Source organism: Theropithecus gelada, chromosome 7a (genome assembly GCF_003255815.1).
Source record: "Theropithecus gelada isolate Dixy chromosome 7a, Tgel_1.0, whole genome shotgun sequence".
NCBI lineage: Eukaryota > Metazoa > Chordata > Mammalia > Primates > Cercopithecidae > Theropithecus > Theropithecus gelada.
This window is the reverse complement of record NC_037674.1, coordinates 41,963,337-41,984,228: the sequence shown is the minus strand read 5'-3', so window position 1 is coordinate 41,984,228 and position 20,892 is coordinate 41,963,337. Positions and strand designations below refer to the sequence as shown.

General features: G+C 44.3%; 1 protein-coding gene across 2 annotated transcripts in view; it reads right to left on the bottom strand.

Moving 5' to 3' along the window:
• The window catches only part of MAP2K1 (mitogen-activated protein kinase kinase 1), a 111,044-nt gene that overhangs the window by 26,785 nt on the left and 63,367 nt on the right, over positions 1–20,892 (bottom strand). The gene's annotated exons all lie outside the window — the stretch shown is intronic.

Here is a 20,892-nt window from a genome sequence, read left to right as displayed (position 1 = left end):
TATAATGACTGATGTCTCATGGACTCCCTCAAATGTATAAAACCAACCCCTGGCCAGGCGCACTGGCTCACACCTGTAATCCAAGCACTCTGGGAGGCCGAAGCAGGCGGATCACCAGAGGTCAGGAGTTCGAGGCCAGCCTGGCTAACATGGTGAAACCCCGTTTCTACTAAAAATACAAGAAATTAGCCAGGCGTAGTGGCAGGCGCCTGTAATCCCGGCTACTCGGGAGGCTGACGCAGAGGAGAATCGCTTGAACCCAGGAGGTGGAGGTTGCAGTGAGCCAACATTGCACCACTGCACTCCAGCTTGGGCGACAAGAGCGAGACTCCATTTAAAAAATTAATTAAAAAACCCCTTCCCTGACCACCTTGGGCACATGTCATCAGGACCTCCTGAGGCTGTGTCACAGGCATGCATCCTCCACCTAGGCAAAACAAACTTTCTAAATTAACTGAGACCAGTCTCAGATATTTGGGGTTCACACCCCCTCAGTGCCAGGAGGGTCTATACTGTTCCATAAATATTCCCTTCATGTTTGACTCTGAAGTACTTACTGTTCAATCAAGATATCTTCTCGTCACATACATCCTACTGTCCTTCCAGTCTGATTCAGACAAATGAGGGGGAAGGGAAGGCTGCCTAATTCAGATGTATCCCCCTAATTACCTCCCTTCATTACAGGAAGGAGCCCCACCAACAATATACACTATATAAGTTTTGGTGGATTACTCAGAGACTTGGGAATTGTGCTAAGAGGGTCAGGTTGAATCTGGGCTGTGTCTGGGAGGGACCTGTTACACACTGGTTGCTGAGGGGTGGTGTCTTCCTCCTGCCCTCTGGACAAAGCAAAGAAACAAGTGCAGAGCACGCAGAATAAGCAGGAAGGCTGCCTAGAATTCCAATGGCTTTCTGGTCCCTGTTCTTGTCCCATCCCTTCCTGAGCACTGACTACATCTGGCCCTCACGTTCCCTAAGGGCCCCCTGGATCCCTATAAGGAAGTCCCCTGTTCTGTTTATACCAGCTCAAGTTGGTTTCTGTTACGTGTAACCAAGAATCCTCACTGAAACAAAGCCCAGCTCCGAGCTCCCCTGTGAAGTCTCGCCTGACAGCTGTCCACCCACAAGAGTCCCTCTCCTTGGAATCCTTGAGGTTTTTCATCATGTATGTCACTTGTTATGTCAGTACATATGCTACTTTCTTTTAGCCAATTTTTTTTCTGAAAAATCTAAATATTCACAAAAGTAGAGACAATAACCATGTACCTATCACCCATATTCAACAATAATCCATTTTTTTACCAATCTTTTTTTTTCTTTTTTGAGATAGAGTCTTGCTCTGTTGCCCAGGGTGGAGTGCACTGGTGCGATTTTGGCTCGCTGCAACCTCCACCTCCCGGGTTCAAGCAATTCTGTCTCAGCCTCCCAAGTAGCTAGGACTACAGGCATGTGCCACCACGCCCAGCTAATTTTTGTATTTTTAGTAGAGATGGGGTTTCACCATGTTGGCCAGGCTATTCTCGAACTCCTGACCTCAGGTGATCCACCCACCTCAGCTCCCGAAGTGCTGGGATTACAGGTGTGAGTCACTGTGCCCAGCCCCAATCTTATTTCATTATAACCCCCAGCTCTTTCTTTGCAGAGTGGGAAGGAGTGGAATGTCTTAAGGCAAATCCCAGACCTCATGTGTTAATTCACCCATAAACCTTTCATCTAACTTTTAAAATACAGTCTTGCTTTTCCAACTAGGACTCACAGCTCTAAGAGGATAGGAACTATCTCTTCTGCCTCCTTGGAGCCCAGCATTGTATGCACAATATGTGCTTTTAAATGCCATAACTTCAATGCTATTACACAACACTTGGTCAGAGTTTCATCTGATCCTGAGGACAGTTCCAGGAAGCGGAAAAGGAATTGAGATTATCTCTAAAAGAAGGTAAGATTCAGAATAAACAACTCTGCCCACTGCACTCCAGCCTGGGCGACAGAGCGAGACTCCGTCTCAAAAAAAAAAAAAAAAAAAAACAACTCTGCCAGGATCACCCAGGAAGTCAACAGCCAGGCTAGAAGGAAACTTCCCTAAGATTCTATGCACAGCCAGAAAGGTAAAGGGAGAGGACACAGTGGCTCTGAGGTCACTTGGTGGGTAGCAGCTTCTTAGGGATTTGGTGCCTGTTACCACCACCTAATGACAGCCCTGCACACACTTCAGAGGGTGGTAAGCACTTACCTCCAACAGTAAACTTTGAAATGTTTTTTCAAATGAAAAAAGAAAATTCCATCGTGTTTGTTTCTAATTAGTTTGGTCTTATCAAGCCTTATGCTGGTTCCCACCCTCAAACTGAGTTATATCACTAGACTCTATTATTTTATTACTTATTTATTTATAGACAGAGTCTCGCTGTGTCACTCAGGCTGGAGTGCAGTGGCGCAATCTTGACTCACTGCAACCTCCATCTCCCGGGTTCAAACAAGTGTTGTGCCTAAGCCTCCTGGGATTACAGGCACCCACCACCACGCCCAGCTAATTTTTGTATTTTTAGTTGAGATGGGGTTTCGCCATGTTGGCCAGGCTGGTTTCAAACTCCTGCCCTCCCATGATCCACCTCCCTCGGCCTCCCAAAGTGCTGAGATTACAGGCGTGAGCCACTGTGCCCGGCCTACTCTTGTTGCTCTATGGTGTCGGGCATCATGAGCTAAGTTCTATCTTGCTTTGGGTAGTGGTTAATAAAATTCACTCTGAGTTTCATCCCTATGTGTCCAGATTTCCAAATCAAACCAGCTCTCTTGGGGCTGGGATCCTCCTCAGGAAGTAATCTGTAACTTAGGAAAGGGCAGCCCCAGCCTCAGGTTTCCATTAGAAATGAGGCTTTGTGATCTGAGGAGGAGGAGGACACAGCTCTCCAGGTACAGCCCTGGGGAACGGTCATGGGCCTCAGGCTCCTTCCCACCACAACCACCCCAGGAAGGGCTATGGCCAAGTCTCCCTGTTACTCCCCTACCCATCTTCCCACACCAGTCCGTGCCCTTTGCACCACCTCTCTCCCATCTGTCTCTCTCCTGTCCCTTCACTCTGCTACTATCCTAACTCAGACCCCCCTTATCTCTCACTGGCCCATAGCAAAACGGCCTCCTAATTAACCTCTCCCCTCTCCAGCTCACCTTAGCCACGACAGTAGAGTCCTCTTCCTTAAAGCACAGCGCATCTCACTTCTCTGTGCAGGATCATTCCACTGCTTTTCGTTGCCCATGATAAAATCCATTTCCTGAACACAGCAGTGAAGACCCTCCTCACTGCTTCAACTATTTCTTACTTTAATTCTCACCCCTTGCCATCAGGAACCCTTTGTTCTAGATAACTTGAACCACTTGCTATTTCCTGTAAAAACACGTCTGCCTTTTCCTGCCTCTATGCCATGATTCATGCTTCCCTCGACCTGGAATTCCTTTCCCTGACCCTGCCACATATATAACTTCTACCTATGCTTCAAAGCTCAGCTCAAATACCACCTCCTCCATGCTTCCCTAAAGAGATCTAAGCCTCTCTTGAGGAGTGAAGAGACAAACTTACCTGGAGCTATAATCCATCACTGTGAATCTAGCAGATGAAATAGTTCTAAATAAAACGAGACTCACATTTCTAACTAAGAGACCAGCATACTGAATTCTCCACTACTAATGGGCCACTCTGTCTCCCTCCATCTTTAAGGCAGGGCAGTCTAGACATGGTCAAAAGGAATCGCTTCCTGTGTCAGCCACACAGCTATGGGATGGGTGTGATGGGTAAAGGAAGAGAGATGTAGCCAGGAACACCTTGTGAATACCACGGGCAACCTTCTATGTTTCAAGGATCAGACAACAGTCCTTTGTCATACACAGATAGGAACCGTGCTCAGAACAGGACCCTGTGTGTAGCCTCAGGATGGTGGAGGCAGAGGCCACTCTGACTTCTGCTCAGGGATGCCTGGCAGAGGCAGCATAGTTCCTTGTAAAAATTGCAGAAGAAACCACTCAAATCATTACATGTGAGTCTGCTACAAACAGCTTATAAAACAACAAAACAAAACCAAACAAGCCACTTCAGATCTTGCTATCAGTGCCAACAAGTCTGAATGGAGAGGAAGAATTTAGAGGTTGCAATCCTGACCGTTGCTGAAGACCCCATTTGCTGGAGGCTGTCACTGGGACATTGTAAGATGCTTTGGAGACTCCTAGCTCTCCCCAGGAAAAGGATACAAAAATCGTGGGGTTTTTTTGTTTTTTCGTTTTTGTTTTTGTTTTTTTTTGAGATGGTGTCTTGTTCTGTCATCCAGACTGGAGTGCAGTGGTGTGATCTTGGCTCCCTGCAACCTCCGCCTCCCAGGTTCAAGTGATTCTCCTGCCTCAGCCTCCCAAGTAACTGGGATTACAGGTGCCTGCCACCATGCCTGGCTAATTTTTTTGTATTTTTAGTAGAGAAAGGGTTTCACCATGTTGGTCAGGCTGTTTTCGAACTCCTGACCTCAAGTGATCCGCCCATCTTGGCCTCTCAAAGTGCTGGAATTACAGGCGTGAGCCACCGTGCCCAGCCCCAAAACACTTCTTTTTTTTTTTTTTTTTTTGAGACTAGTCTCGTTCTGTTGCCAGGCTGGAGTGCAGTGACAATCTTGGCTCTTTGCAACCTCTGACTCCCAGGTTCAAGTGACTCTCCTGCCTTAGCTTCCCTAGTAGCTGGGATTACAGGCACGTGCCACCATGCCCGGCTAATTTTTAGTAGAGACAGGGTTTCACTGTGTTGGCCAGGATGGTCTCTATCTCCTGACCTCATGATCCACCCACCTTGTAATCCCAAAGTGCTGGGATTACAGGTGTGAGCCACTGCGCCCGGCCCAAAAACACTTTCATATAGGCTCTGCAGAAGCCTTAAATCTCATTCTGACCTGAGAGCCCTGTTTTTACATAACTCTCTGACCTAGGGAATAAAGGAACACTTTTGAGGCACACTCCAAGCAGGATGGCCCCAAGGTATAATAAGCTACTCTGGCTCTGAAGAGAGGCATCCAATTATAGTGGGCTATGTACCCCTCAAAAATCTAAGCTGGCGGCTGAACACAGTGGATCACACCTGTAATCCCACACTTAGGAAGGCCCAGACAGGTGGATTACTTGAGCCCAGGAGTTCAAGACCAACCTGGGCAACAGAGAGAGACCCCATCTCTACAAAATAAAATTTTTTAAATTAGCCAGGCATGATGGCACACATCTGTAGTCCTAGCTACTCAGAAGGCTGAGGTGAGAGGATCGCTTGAGCCAGGGAGGTGGAGGATGCAGTGAGCCATGATCGCACCACCACATTCCAGCCTGGGTGACACAGCGAGACCTGTCATTCATTCATTTATACATACATACATACATGTCATACATAAATACATAAAATTTAAAAATCTAGCTTACACATGGTTTCATCAGATAGAAGGAAAAGAAAAACAAGTTGAGTTATAATTTAAAAACTGTTCTTAGCATTTATTGATCTTTATCAGCTAACAACTTCAAGGCAGAAATAATTCACAGGCTCAAGTTGGATGAACTGTGTATTGATCTAAATCATGCAATGCTTTTTCAGGGTCTTAGTCAAAATAAGGCCTTGATAATTAGAGCAGGTTAAGAATGGCAGGGTGGCAATGCAAATTATTGCTTTAAATAGCATGAAAGAGAGCAGTATCGTAGCACCCTCTCCACCTCCAACCATTTTTAACTCACAGCACAACTACCTACTTGGTTCAGCTTTGGATGAAAAGCCTCAATATAAATTTTGGCAGCTAATTCTTTTCAGAGCTCTGGTATCAGGAAAAATAATCCTCTCTCCTACCCATGTCACCTATCATGTTTTCCTTGAGAACTTAAAACTGACGCATTTAAAAGTTTAGTTTTGTGTTTAAATTCTTTTTTTTTTTTTTTGAGACGGAGTCTCGCTCTTGTTACCCAGGCTGGAGTGCAGTGACACAATCTCGGCTCACTGCAACCTCTGCCTCCTGGGTTCAAGCGATTCTCCTGCCTCAGGATCCTGAGTAGCTGGGATTACAGGCGTCTGCCACCATGCCTGGCTTATTTTTTGTATTTTTAGTAGAGACAGTTTTACCACATTGGCCAGGCTGGTCTCGAACCCCTGACCTGAGGTGATCCACCCACCTTGGTCTCCCAAAGTGCTGGGATTACAGGCTACAGCCACCGTAGTTTTGTGCTTAAAAGCCCAATTTTGTGCTTAAATTCTAAAGCTTCCTCTGTCAAGGTATTCTCCTTCCCCTTTTGGTTAGGAAGCTTTTTCTGTAAAGGACCAGAGAGTAAATATTTTTGGCTTTGAGGGCCACACAGTCATCTCTTTCATAAGTAACTACTCAAATTTACCATTACAGCACAAAAGCAGCCACAGACAACATTTACACAAGCATGGCTGTGATCCATTACAATTTATTTATGGACACAATAATCTGAATTTCCGGCCAGGCACAGTGGCACATGCCTGTAATCCCAGCACTTTGGGAAGCCAAGGTGGGTGGATCACTTGAGCCCAGGAGTTCGAGATCAGGCTAGGCAACATAGCAAAACCCTGTCTCCATTAAAAATACAAAAAAATTAGCAGGCGTGGTGGCACATGCCTGTAATCCCCGCTACTCAGGAGGCTGGGGCACGAGAATATCTTGAACCTGAGGGGCAGAGGTTGCAGTGAGCCGAGATTACGCCACTGCACTCTGGCCTGGGTAACAGAGCGAGACTCGGTCTCAAAAAAATAAAAATAATAATAAATTGAATTTTGTATAATTGTTACATGTCACAAAATTTTGAAAACTATTCTTAGCCTGCAAGCCATACAAAAACAGGCAGCAGGCCAAATTTGGCCCATGAACCAGTTTGCTCACACCTGTGTTAACGGCTTGTTGTTTTCATCCTATGTTAGTGTTTTGTCTTTCTGACCCAATGCTTAACAGAATTTGTAGGGAGAAAACTTTTTTCAAATTTGCTTGCTTTCAGCACCCATTCATTCTCCGCATCTCCTGGTAACAAAGCCCCTCGTTTTCATTTGGGATACGCTCCTCCCCAGCATCAAGTGTTTCTGCTAGGGTGTTCACCAAGAGGCGCCATCTGTTGTGCCACAGTGGTGAGTGTATAACCCAGAGTGGCCCACCAGGCAACACTAGTCCCCTGGACACAGTGAATGATCCAGGAATGGGCAAGCACTCCAAGCAGAGGCACTGCCAATCAGTGGTTCAAACGCTGATCTGGATGCCAGGAAGAGTGGGTGGAGTACTTTCCCTGGGATAGGCAGCACTAAGGACTAGATGTGTCTGGGGCTAGTGAGGTCCATCCTGCCTCCAATTAAGAGAATCTGACTGAAAAGGAAGCCCACACAAGAATGAACAAAGATGAGAGGTGACCTGAGGCCATCATTTCAACCTCATATTCATCCCTGCCTTCCGACTTCTTGGTGACCCAAACCATACATCCCCTCTTCTGATTAAGTAATCTTGAGTTGGTCGGGCGCGGTGGCTCAAGCCTGTAATCCCAGCACTTTGGGAGGCCGAGACAGGTGGATCACAAGGTCAGGAGATCGAGACCAGCCTGGCTAACATGGTGAAACCCCGTCTCTACCAAAAAAATACCAAAAACTAGCCGGGCGAGGTGGCGGGCGCCTGTAGTCCCAGCTACTCGGGAGGCTGAGGCAGGAGAATGGCGTAGACCCGGGAGGCGGAGCTTGCAGTGAGCTGAGATCCGGCCACTGCACCCCAGCCAGGGCGATAGAGCAAGACTCTATCTCAAAAAAAAAAAAAAAGTAATCTTGAGTTGGGTTTCTGCCACACCAAAGAATTCTGACTAATAAACTATGTCACTATGTCACATCCGATTCTGTTTGAAAGTTGGCAGGGTAGTGATTCATGCACAAAACAATGATACTGGCTGTGTTCCACTATATACAAGAGTCATTTACAGATATGTCTCTTTCCCATTAGACTCAGCTCCTGGAGGGCACAATTCATTTATGAGCCCATTCTATGCCTAACAAGTAATTCACCTAGTACCTTGCACTTGGCAGGTATTCTATAAATATTTTACAAAATGAATTACTTCTCTTTGATGGGGGAAAAGACTGTGAGGAGGTAGGCGAATAGACACGGAGGAGCATATACCTGTACCTACCTATGACTGTAAGAATGTCACCCGGAGATTTCAGAGAAACTTACTCCCCAAAGGGGTAACAGCTCTATACCCACCCCGATCAACAGCTCACAAATCACATACACCAGGCTAAACTGCACAAATTGCTTCTCCCTTTGAACACCCAGGGGAAATAGAATGCAATGTTCTGTATAATACCAGGACAAATCACAGTGGACCAGTTGAGCTAGCCAAGCTGAACTTATTTTGCCCAAGAAGTCCTGCTCCATTATGGCAGAGACAAATCACTTCAGGAATGAGGGTGAGAACGTGCTTGCCTTTGTGTCCCCACCTGATGCAGACATATTAGAAATGTAGGAAAGCGGCCGGGCGCGGTGGCTCAAGCCTGTAATCCCAGCACTTTGGGAGGCCGAGGCGGGTGGATCACGAGGTCAGGAGATCGAGACCATCCTGGCTAACATGGTGAAACCCCGTCTCTACTAAAAATACAAAAAAACTAGCCGGGCGTGGTGGCGGGCGCCTGTAGTCCCAGCTACTCGGAGGCTGAGGCGGGAGAATGGCGTGAACCCGGGAGGTGGAGCTTGCAGTGAGCCGAGATCGCGCCACTGCACTCCAGCCTGGGCGACAGAGCGAGACTCTGTCTCAAAAAAAAAAAAAAAAAAAGAAATGTAGGAAAGCTACCATGTGTACAACCAAGGCAATGTACCAAACTAGGACCAGGACATACTCACCCAGTTGAAGAAAGATAACCGAAAAATGTTCAAAAGGCTACTACCTCGGTGGAAAAACAGTAACTAAATGGTACCTGAAAACAGCTAACCTTCCTCAAAATACCACGAGGCACTTCTCACTTAAAACTTTGTAAGTACGGGAATACCTACGTTTAAATCACTGACATATTTCTAAGAAGGAATGTATGAATCAAATTGATGTAATTTGCTTGCCTTTTTCAAGATTCTATGAAAACTTATATTTGAAGAATCCTACCTACAGTGAATGCTTTGAAAGAGCAAAACATTGGCCCCAGCGCACCTTTGTTATCTCGGCTCACTGCAAGCTCCATCTCCCGGGTTCACGCCATTCTCCTGCCTCAGCCTCCCAAGTAGCCGGGACTACAGGTGCCCGCCACCTCGCCCGGCTAGTTTTTTTGTACTTTTTAGTAGAGACAGGGTTTCACCATGTTAGCCAGCATGGTCTCGATCTCCTGACCTCGTGATCCACCCGCCTCGGCCTTCCAAAGTGCTGGGATTACAGGCTTGAGCCACCGCGCCCGGCCTTGTACATTAGTTTTAATTAGAGCAGGGAACACCCAGAAATCACTATCAACCTGGACTAGGTAATGGGACCACCAACTAGCCCCCAGCACTGAGCAGGAGAGGATGATGTCCCTTGACATCTGCATGACTGTGGTGAGAGTGGATGCTTCAGAGGCAATGACTCTGGACCCGTCTGGGAGGTCACTGAGCCCATGTCTACCCCCTAAACGAGGCTAGGAGAGGACAGTTGGCCCAGCAGCAATAGCACTGTTACAGTTGTGTGCCAGGGAGCTATTTTTCTGCCTGAGGGAGCCAACCTCCTAACCAGAGTAGCCTTGGTTCCTACCCTACCGTGGTTTATAGGATCAGCTTTTCAAAGGACTCTCTGAACTTCCCTTGGATCCTTCTAATGAATAAGTTTTAAGAAGCTTAAACCAAGTCAGGCTGGTTTCTGTTGCTGGTAATCATAAAAACCTCTACCAATTTATCTAAGCAACATGTAAAATGCATTAAGTGCCTACTACGTGTCAAGCACTATTCTAAGTGCTTTGTATGTGTTAATTAATCTGCACACAACCCTTTAGGTAGGTTCTGTTTTCTCTATTTTCCTGAGGTTTGGAGAAGTTAAATGAGTCATCCAAGGTTACACAATAAGTAGCACAGTCATGATTTGAACCTTCAACTTTATCATTGTGATAGAGTGGAAAAATAGGGGCTACCATATTTCATAGCTCCTCCCAACAAGAGATGGAGACTTCACTCTACTTTTTAAATCTTGGCTTGAAACACATGACTTGCTTTAGCCAACAGGACATGAACAAACGTGACATAAGCAGAGGCTTAAAGGGTACTTGAGTACTAAGGTTTACCCCCACTTGCTACTGGAAGAAACCAGGGCTTTAGCCTCACAGAGGATGGAGAAAGAGGACCTGCCAACCCACAGAAAAAGTAATAAATTGTATAAAGTAGTAAATTGTTATTTTAATCTACTAAGTTTTGGAGGCTTGTTACATAGCAAATGGTAATTGAAATAATCAAGTCTAGCCTAGCAGCTCATGCCTGTAGTCTCAGCACTTCGGAAGGCTGAGGCAGGAGAATTGCTTTAGCCTAGGAGGCCAAGGCTACAGTGAGCCATGACTGCACCACTGCACTCCTAGTCTGGGCACCACAGCGAGACCCTGTCTCAAAAAGAAAAAGAAAAAAACACTAAGCTATCTCCAGCAAATAAATATCAACAAATAAGAACAAACAAAAATTTGAGGCAGAGAAAAGACCTCTTTACTCTTCCCTATTTTTCCTAAAGGACAGAAGAAGAAATGAAGTTGAAATTTCATCAGGGAAGAATATATTTAGACCAGAGGTAGAACTGGCCATGAGGAAGCCCATACGCAGGGACAAGGAGACTGTTCTCTCTCATTTTCACCTGAACTCAGGTTTCCAGGAATCATTTACTCACTGTGCTGCTTGCTCGGGAACTGCTTGTGCACAAGTACCATTCCACAGTCCAGGCCTTACAGTTAATTCTTCCAGGGCTTCTGCAGAAGACTTGTAAACAACAGGAGTCTGAAATGCTGAGCAGCCAGGCCAGCCCACACAGAAGTCCTTCTAGTGACTTGCCTTTCTTGGCTGTGCAAGTGGTAAACTCTCCACTAAAGACATCTGTTCAGAGACCCATCTGGCTCACAAAGCAGCTCTTCATGCCAAAGAGCAACAATTGGTGAAGTCAGAAAAGAAAGCCCTAAGATGGTGGGGGCAGCACTAGGCGGAAGGGAAAAGAAAGCTGGTTGTTCCAGGAATGTGCTGAAACCTCCCTCTCCTTGGAGCAGAAATAAAGTTAGAGCTCTTCATTGAAAAACACAGGGCATGCTCCATAGTAGGTACATAGTAGAGAAAAACACAGGACTACAAAGAAACACTGTATTAAGAGCAAGAGACACGGGTCCTTCGCCCAGTTTCACAAGTTGACTCCTGTGTGTTCTGGCACAAGTTAATCATACATCCAACCATGTAACAAACCTTCAAAGAACAACTGTTTTCTACTATCATCTTCAGGACTGAAGATACATACACAGCAATTAGACATGTTCCCAGATTTGAAGAAACTTACAGGTTAATGAGAGACAAATAGATGAACTTCCTATTTTACACATATAGAAACCAAAGCTCAGGTTTTAATCACTCTGGTTTTTAGTTTCCTTATAAATCATATAAAGAAACAGGGAAGGCAATTAGCATTTGTTAGAGCTTTCTATATGCAAAACATTTTGCCAGTTGCTTTCCATATGTAATTTCTTAATCCTTACAGCAACCTCTGAGTAGGCACGCAGACTCCATTTCACAGAGGATGGGATGCCTTTACTCCACCAGACGCTCCTACAACACTGACCTCACTCGTCCTTCCACAGTGGTAGACTGCATATGTCAACTGCAGCCTAGAACATAACTCCGTGCTTAAGAAATGTTCATTTCTCCTCTCCTTTCAGCTACTCCTATTTCCTAGAAACTAATACATTAGGCCGGGCGTGGTGGCTCACGCCTGTAATCCCAGCACTTTGGGAGGCCAAGGTGGGTGGATCACGAGGTCAGGTGATCGAGACCATCCTGGCTAACACGGTGAAACCCCGTCTCTACTAAAAAAAATACAAAAAACTAGCCGGGCGATGTGGCAGGCGCCTGTAGTCCCAGCTACTCGGGAGGCTGAGGCAGGAGAATGGCTTGAACCCAGGAGGCGGAGCCTGCAGTGAGCCGAGATCCGGCCACTGCACTCCAGCCTGGGCGACAGAGCGAGACTCCGTCTCAAAAAAAAAAAAAAAAAAATTACCTGGGTGTGGTGGTGGGCACCTGTAGTCCCAGCTACTTGGGAGGCTGAGGCAGGAAAATGGCGTGAACCTGGGAAGTGAAGTTTGCAGTGAGCCAAGATTGTGCCACTGTACTCCAGCCTGGGCGAAACAGAGCAAAAACTCCGTCTCAGAAAAAAAAAAGAAAAAGAAAAAAAAAAGAAACTAGTACATTAAAATATTCTAACATGGAACTCAGAGGTCTTAAAAAGCCACAGATTAAGGACTAAACTGCTGGAAAAACTGTTTCCCCCTCAAACCAATGACTACTTCTTATTGATGCTTTCTTGTCAGTAGAAAGAGGACAAGATGGCAGCCAATACACTTAGAAAGCAGGTGGCTTTCTATATTTAGCACTCTTTTTTTCTTTTGGAGACAGAGTTTCGCTCTTGTTGCCCAGGCCGGACATGGCGCAATCTCGGCTCAATGCAACCTCTGCCTCCCGGGTTCAAGCAATTCTCCTGACTCAGCCTCCCAAGTAGCTGGGATTATAGGCGCCCACCACCACGCCCAGCTTAATTTTTGTATTTTTAGTAGATGGGGATTTCACCATGTTGGCCAGGCTGGTCTCGAACTCATGACCTCAGGTGATCCACCAACCTTGGCCTCCGAAAGTGCTGGGATTACAGGTGTGAACAGCCATACCCAGCCTACAGTTAGCATTTTAAGTGTATACTTTCATGCATTTTCAAAAATGTTTACACCTGTGAACCTATTACCACAAACAAGATTTAGTATTTCTATTACTCCAGAAAAGTTCCCTTACGCACTTTGATGTTAACCTATCCCCACCTCTAGACCCTCAGGCAGTCACTGATCTGCTATATGTTACTGTGGATTGTCTGTTCTAAAATTTCGTATTAGCAGGCTCTCACAGTATGTACTCTTCTGTACAGGGCTTCTTTCCCTTAGCATGTTTCTGAGATTCACTGAAGTTATATGTATCAATAGTTTGTTTTTATTGCTGAGTTGTACTCCATTGTTTGAATATATCAGTATATACCCACTCATCTGGTAATAAATATTTTTGTTGCTTCTAATTTGGGGCAATTATAAAACAAAGCTGCTATGAACATTTGTGTAACAAGTCCTTGCACGAGCTAATGTTTTCATTTATCTTAGGTAAATACCAATAAGTGCAGTTGATGGTGGTGTAATTTAATTTTAAAACAAATTTTAATACCTGTTTTCCAAAATGGTTGTCCTCTCTCTGAATGTTTTTAAGAATTTATTACTGGTGTTCAGCAACTTATTTTACAGCTTTACTGATATGTAATTTTCATATAATAAACTACATACACTTAAAACGTACCATTTAATGTGTGTGTGTGTAAAACCATCACCACAATCAAGATAATAAACATGTCCATCACACCCAAAAGCTTCCTCTTGTTCCTTTGTAATTGTTTCCTTTCTCTCCTGCCCTCAGTACCTGGGCAACCACCGATTTGCATTTTGTCCCTAAAGATAAGTTTGTAGTTTCTAGAATTTTACATAAATGGAATCATGTGTATCCTTTTTTGTCTTACTTCTCTCATTCAGCATAATTCTCTTTAGATTCATCCAGGTCTTGTTGCATGTATCAATGGTTTCTTCTTTCTACTGCTAAGTAGTATGCCATAGTATGGAAATACCATAATTTATTTATCCATTCAATTGTTAATGGATATCTTTTGGCTATTACAAATAAAACTACTATGTACGTATATGTACAAGTATCTGAATGGGCATATTCCTTCATTTCTTTACAGTAAATTATAGGAGTGAAATAGCTAAATGTATATTCAGTAAATGTTTAACATCTTTGAAACTGATAAACTGTTTTCCAACATGATTATACCATTTTACATTCCTACCAGCAGTGTAAAGTATCTTTATTAAAGTTCTCTAGTAAAGTGTCTGTTCAAATCTTTTACCTATTTGTATTGAGTTGTTTCTTTTTACTAAGTTATAAGAGGTCTTCATCAAATATTCTAGATAAAGTTCTTTGTCAGATATATGTTTTGCCAATATCATCTCTTGGTCTTTCCATTTCTGTCAGTGTCTTTCCACCACTCCCCACCCCCACCAGACAAGGTCTTGCTCTGTCCTCCAGGCTGGAGTGAAAGATTATGGCTCACTGCAGCCTCGAACTCCTGGGCTCAAGCAATCCTCCTGCCTCAGCCTCCCAAGTAGCTGGGACCATAGGCGCACACCATCAGGCCCAGCTAAATTTTTCTTTTTTTAGTAGAGATGATGTCTTGTTATATAGACCAAGCAACCCTTCTGCCTTAGCCTTCCAAAGTGCTAGGACTATAGGTATGAGCCACCACACATCAGCCCTGTCAGTATCTTTTGAGAATCAAATATTTTAGGTATAGATAAAATTCTCAATTGATTGATTTTTCTACCTAGGGCATGCCTTCTCCCATTTAAAAACTGCCAAAACATGGGTCACTAAGATAGTCTCCAGTGCTTTCCTCTAGAAGTTTTTATAGCCTTAACTCTTACAGTTAGACCTATGATCTACAGTGAGTTAACTTTTGAATATGGTATGTGGTAATAGGTAATGGTCAAGGTTCATCTTTGTGCATATGCATACCTAATTGTTCCAGCATCATGTGTTAAAAAGATTATCCTTCCCCTATTGAACTACCTTGGAATTTCATCTGCCAAAAATCAATTGACTATATAGGTATGTGTCTAATTCCGGACTCTTCATTCTGTTCTACTGACTTATTATGTTTGTCTTTACACCAATACAACACTCTATAACTATAGCTTTATAATAATTTTCTTTTTTTTCCTTTTTTTAAAGAGACAGGGTCTCCTTATGCTGCCCAGACTAGAGAGCAGTGGCTATTCATAGGTGTGATTCCACTACTAATCAGCACTGGAGTTTTGACCTGTTCCACTTCCAACCTGGGTCAGTTCACCCTTCCCTAGGTAACCTGTTAAGTCTTCTGTTCATGGGAGGTCACCACATTGATGCTGAACTTAGTGCAAACACCCAACTGGCATTAACACACTACAGCCCAGAACTCCTGGGCTCAAGTGATCCTACCGCCTCAACCTCCCAAGGAGCTGTGACTACAGGTGTGCACCACCACACCTAGCTATAATAAATCTTAAAATCAGGTAGTCTAAGTCCCCAGCTTTTTCTTTTCTCAATGTTGTCTTAGCTATTCCAGGTCCTTTGCATTTTCATGTAAATTTTAGATATAATTTGTTAATTTGACAAAAAAGGCTGCTGGGATTTTCAATATGATGGCTTTAAATCTACAGATCAATTAATATATCAATTGCCTACATAGCAATCATAGGGTTAGCACTTAAAGCAAAACTGTTACCTTAACAACACGAGTCTTCTCATCAATAACATATTTATTCATGTCTTCTTTAAATTCTCCATTTATTTAGGCCTTCTTTAATTTATTTAGGTCTTCTTTAAATCTTCTTAGGAATGTTTTGTGGTTTCTGGTATTAAGGTTTTGATATCTTTTGTCAAATGTGTCCCTCAGTATTTCCTATTTTTTGATATTATGGTAAACAGTGTTTTTTTCTCACATCAATTCCCAGTTGTTTACTGCCAGCACAGCCCCTCCTTTCCTGAGACTCCAGTTACTTGTATGTTCATCAGCATGACATTGTCTTACCTGCCTCTGAAATTGGCCCATAGGTCTCATTCTTTTCTTGCCCTTTCCCCCAGATTCCAATTACATGTAACTTAGACTACTTGAATCTTGTCCCACAGGTCTCTGAGGTTCTGCTCTTTATCTCTTTCTAGTCTTTTCCTCTTTGTGCTTCAGTTTCTATAGCTCTATTAGAGCATCTTCAGGTTAACTGGTCCTTTCTTATGTAGGGACTAATCTGCACAAGAAAATCAATTTTTCACTTCAGATACTGAAATTTTCATCCATAGAAATTTCACGGTTCTGGCCAGGCACGGTGGCTCACGCCTGTAATCCCAGCACTTTGGGAGGCCAAGGCAGGTGGATCACGAGGTCAGGAGATCCAGACCATCCTGGCTAACATGGTGAAACCCCCCCTCTACTAAAAATAAAAATACAAAAACATTAGCCGGGCGTGGTGGCGGGTGCCTGTAGTCCCAGCTACACGGGAAGCTGAGGCTGGAGAATGGCCTGAACCTGGGAGGCGGAGCTTTCAGTGAGCCGAGATCCTGCCACTGCACTCCAGCCTGGGCGACAGAGCGAGACTCCGTCTCAAAAAAAAAAAAAAAAAGAAAGAAATTTCACGGTTATTTTTATCCTCCATTTCTCTGCCTATATACTCATCTTTCCCTTTAAATACTTGCGCATATATTTATAACATCTCTTCTGTTTTTTTTCTTTTTTTTTTTTTAAGTACAGATGGGGTTTCACTATGCTGCCCAGGCTGGTCCACCACGCCTGGCCTCATATCTCTTAAAGTCATTTTCTGCTAATTCCATTATCTCTTTCATTTCTGGATCTCTTCCTACTGATTGATTTTTCTTTTGGTATGGCTTGGCTTTTCCTGCCTCTTTGCCAGTCTGGTAATTGTTTTTATTAGATGCTGGACACTGAATTTGAGTGTTTGGATTCTGTTGTCTTCGAGTGTTAAACTTTGTTTTGCCATGTTGTTAGGTAACTTGTAGATCAGACTGACCTTTCAGAGACTTGTTTTATTGGACAGCTTTTAAAAACTTTTCCCTGGAGCCAGTTTAACCTGGTAACTAAGGTGACTTTTCTGGGGTCTCTATTGCGTTTCATTTATGTTCAATTATGGCTTTCCATTCTGAATGGTTGGAACTTGAACTTCTCACAGCCCCGTGTAAACTCCGGGAATTGTTCAACATATAGCTCCTTGGTAATTTTCTGTCCGGTCTGATGGACTTTCACCCTGCACATGTGCAGATCAGTATTCACCAACAGACTCGAGGGGATTTATACGCCAGATGCAGTGGCTTATACCCGTAATCCAGCACTTTGGGAGGCTGAGGCAGGAGGACTACCTGAGTCCAGGAATTTGAGACCAGCCTGGGCAACAGAGCCAGATCCCTACTCCACAAAAAATCTAAAAATTATCCAGACATGGTGATGCACATCTGTAGTCCCAGCTACTTGGGAGGCTGAGGTGGCAGGATTGCTTGAGCCTGGGAGTTCAGGCTGCAATGAGCTGAGATCGAGCCACTGTACTCCAGCCAAAGTAACAGAGCAAGTTCCTGTCTCAAAAAAGGGGGATGGGGGTGGGATTTAAGAAGTACTTCCAGGCAAAAAGCTGAAGCAATCATAGGGATTACTGCTTCTGTTTCTTATCTCTCACTGATCACAGTCCTACCTTATCTGTTGTTCAGAGTCTGATTACAACTGTTTCACATGTATGTTTTTCAGTTTTATAGCTGTTTATGGTGAGAGGGCAAGTCCTTCACCAGTAACTCCTAATAATTTCAGAAGAGGAAGTCTAGTTTTCTTTTTAAATGTTAGCTCTGAGTTTCCTCGGCTCTTGTCAGAATAGTGGCTAGTTTTGTTTTTTTTTTAGACAGAGTTTCACTCTTGTTGCCCAGGCTGGAGTGCAATGGCGCAATCTCGGTTCACCGCAACCTCTGCCTCCCAGATTCAATCGATTTTCCTGTCTCAGCTTCCCACATAGCTGGGATTACAGGCATGCACCAACACGCCCGGCTAATTTTTTGTATTTTTAGTAGAGATGGGGTTTCTCCATGTTGGTCACGTTGGTCTACAACCCCCAAACTCAGGTAATCCACCCGCCTCAGCTTCCCAAAATACTGGGATTACAGGTGTGAGCCACCGCGCCCAGCCAATAGTCTGTAGTTCTTAACAATGCAGTTTGACGGCCCCAGGTTGAAATTAATAGATGCACAAAACTGAACCATATGTACAAGCTGTAAGCTGGTCATGCAAATTCCAACTACCAGTCTATCACGGACAGAAATTTTTCAATATTTTGAGAAATTTTCCCTGGAATGAGAGGGAACACTTGTACAACTTTCTTCTTTGTGCTTCATTTTCTATTTCTTTCCTCCCCACAAATCCCACTAGGGACAAGCTGCCATTACTCCTCTTTCTAGACAGCCCACCTAGCTACTCATTCTACCCCCAATGCACTGTTTCCCAAAGTGTGGCTATGGACACAGCATAAGAACTAGCACTTAACTTAAGAACCAGTGTCTAGCACATCATATAACATGGATGAACCATGAAGACATTATTCTAACTAAAACAAGACAGTACCTAAAGGACAAATACTGCATAATTCCACTCATATGAGGTACCTAGAGTAGTCAAACTCAGAGAGATAGAAGGTAGATTGGTGGTTTCCAACGGATGGGGAAAGGGGGAAATAGTGGGGGTTTTTTTGTTTTGTTTTTTTTGAGATGGAGTCTTGCTCTGCCACCCAGGCTGGAGTGCAGTGGCACAATCTCAGCCCACTGCAACCTCTGCCTCCCAGGTTCAAGGGATTCTCATGCCTGTCCTCTCAAGTACCTGGGATTACAGGTGTGTGCCACCACGCCTAGCTAATTTTTGTAGTTTTAGTAAAGATGGGGTTTTCGCCATGTTGGCCAGTCTGGTCTTGAACTCCTGACCTTGGATGATCTGCCCACTTCGGCCTCCCAAAGTGCTGGGATTACAGGCATCAGTCACCACACCTGATGAGAGCTGTTAAATAGATACAGAGCTTGAGGTCCGCAAGATGAAAAAAGTTCTGGAGATGGATGGTGGCGATGGCTGCACAACAATGTGAATATACTTAAAGCCTCTGAACTATACACTGAAAACTTGAGAAAATGGTAAACTTTATGTATATATTTTTTTACAATTAAACTTTTTTTTTTTTTTTTTGGAGACAGAGTCTCTGTTGACCAGGCTAGAGTGCAATGGCATGATCTCAGCTTACTGCAACCTCTGCCCCTCAGGTTCAAACAATTCTCTTGCCTAAGCTACCTGAGTAGCTGGGATTACAGGCATGTGCCACCACGCCCAGCTAATTTTTGTATTTTTAGTAGAGACAGGGTTTCACCATGTTGGCCAGGCTTGTTTCAAACTCCTGACCTCAAGTGATCCACCCGCCTCGGCCTCCCAAAGTGCTGGGACTACGTGCATGAGCCACTATGCCCAGCTAATTGCCTATTTTTAAATTTTCAGGTCCCTGTGCCCTACCCCAGACCTACTGAATCAGAACACCCTCCAACACTTGCAAACACTGTCATAATTAAGTGACCTTGACCTGAAAGCTCAGTATCTGGAAGAAGTAAGACTAACAAAAAGAACACTAGGGGAGAGAAGGGGGACGTTAAAAAAAAAAAAATGCATCCAGGAGTCAGCCATGTCAAAGGTGGCTCCACTTAGTGCTCAGCTTGCTCACCTGTGATGTATCACCTACTCTATGGGGTTTGTAAGCTGTCCATTCAGTTCCACCAGCCCACCCTAGTCCACTCATCCCCTCTTCAGCTCTCCTCCCTACACCAGTCACTGTTGACAGTGCTGCGGCAGAAGGGACATGGCCGACAGCACCATGTTTACCAATTTCCTGTTCTCTGGCTTCATCTTTTTAAAAAGCAACTATACCAAGGTATAATTTATATACTATAAAATGCAGTCACATTAGTGGACAGTTGACTTTCAACGAATGTATATACCCATGTATCCATCACCATTGTCAAGATGTAACATTTGCCCTTCCCACCATCTTGGATCCTATGGAGGTCTGCTGGGAACAGGACTTCTAAAAGGAAATATGTGGAAGGCTGTGGTGCAAGGCCATTTTTGCTGGCTATAAGCAGGGTATCTGGAACCAAAGGGAGCAGACAGTTCTTCCTAAAGTTGAAAGTGTTTATGCCCGAGATGAAACACAATTCTATTTGGGCAAGAGATGCGCTTACGAATACAAAGCAAAGAACAATACAGTAACTCCTGGCGGCAAACCAAACAACACCAGAGTAATCTGGAGAAAGGTAACTTGGGCCCACAGAACCAGTGGCATAGTTTATGCCAAATTCTGAAGTTCTCTTCCCGGTAAGGAATCCAAGTGATGTTGTACCCCTCAAGGATTTTTTTTTTTTTTCAGACAGAGTCTCACTCTTGTCACCCAGGATGGAAAGCAGTGGCGCGATCTCGGCTCACTGCAACCTCCGCCTCCTGGGTTCAAGCCTCTCCTCCCTCGGCCTCCTGAGTAGCTGGGATTACAAGCACCTGCCACCACGCCCGGCTAATTTTCTGTACTTTTAGTAGAGACGAGGGTTCGCCATGTTGGCCAGGCTAGTCTCGAACTCCTGAACTCAGGTGATCCGCCCGCCTCAACCTCCCAAAATGCTGGGATTACAGGCGTGAGCCACCGCGCCCGGCCCCCCTCAAGGATTTAAACTAATGAGAAGTCAATAAATATAAGTGGATTTGTGCTCTTGAAAAAAAAAAAGATGTAACATTTGTGTCACCCCAAAAAGTCCCTTCATGCCCCTTTAATCTCTCCCTAGACCCCTCAGGCAACCACTGATCTACTTTCTGCCACTATGGATTTGTTGTTATTCTCTCTGTAATTTCATATAAATGGAAATAGTTTGGGCTGTTTTGTGTCTGGCTTCTTTCACTCAGCATAAATGTTCCTGAAATTCAACATTACGTGTATCAGTAGTCTGTTCATTTTTATTGTTGAAGAGTATTCTATTGTAT